Source organism: Mesoplodon densirostris, chromosome 2 (genome assembly GCF_025265405.1).
Source record: "Mesoplodon densirostris isolate mMesDen1 chromosome 2, mMesDen1 primary haplotype, whole genome shotgun sequence".
Taxonomy (NCBI): Eukaryota; Metazoa; Chordata; class Mammalia; order Artiodactyla; family Ziphiidae; genus Mesoplodon; species Mesoplodon densirostris.
In genome coordinates, this window is record NC_082662.1 from 69,920,395 (window position 1) to 69,921,154 (window position 760).

Below are 760 nucleotides of genomic sequence, written 5' to 3' on the forward strand. Positions count from 1 at the left end.
GTAAGATATTTAAAGTATACATTGTGAAATTTTGATATATGTATACATTGTGAAAGGACTTCTCCCCTCTAATTGACACATCCATCACCTCACATATTTATCTTTTTTTTTTTAGCCACGCCCCGCAACTTGTGGGATCCTACTTCCCCAACCAGAGATTGAACCTGGGCCCTCAGCAGTGAGAGCTTGGAGCCCTAACCACTGGACTGCCAGGGAATTCCCTCTGTCTTTTTTAAAAATATAAAATGCTTCACGAATTTGCATGTTATCCTTGGGCAGGGGCCATACTAATCTTCTCGGTACTATGCCAATTATATGTACAGCTGAAGTCAGCACTGGAATACTATTTTATGAGTAAAAATGAACTTTTTTAAAATTTGATTTTATTTTTGGCCATGCAGCGTGGCTTGTGGGATCTTAGTTACCTAAGCGTGGAGTCTGAACTACTGGACCACCAGGGAATTCCCAGAAATGAACTTTTCTTTAATATTCATCTGTTAAGATTCTGTTTTCCCTAAATGTTCATGTCAGAGATGTGTATGTGTGATATACTTAAGTTTATAGGTTAAGGTTCCTGAAAAGTTGGATCATAGCACTGGGAATTGGAAGGAACCTCTAGATCTACACTGTCTAATACAGTAGTCACTAGCCACATGAAGGTAAGTGCCTGAAATGTGGCTGTCTGAACTTAGATGTTGTGTAAGTGTAAAATTCACACTGGATTCTGAAGACTTAGTACAAAAAAAGAATTGTAAAATAT

General features: G+C 38.0%; 1 pseudogene; it reads right to left on the reverse strand.

The window, feature by feature from the left end:
* Positions 1–234: 234 nt before the first annotated feature.
* LOC132484726 (U6 spliceosomal RNA) lies at positions 235–334 on the reverse strand (annotated as a pseudogene).
* Between the last annotated feature and the right edge of the window lie 426 nt (positions 335–760).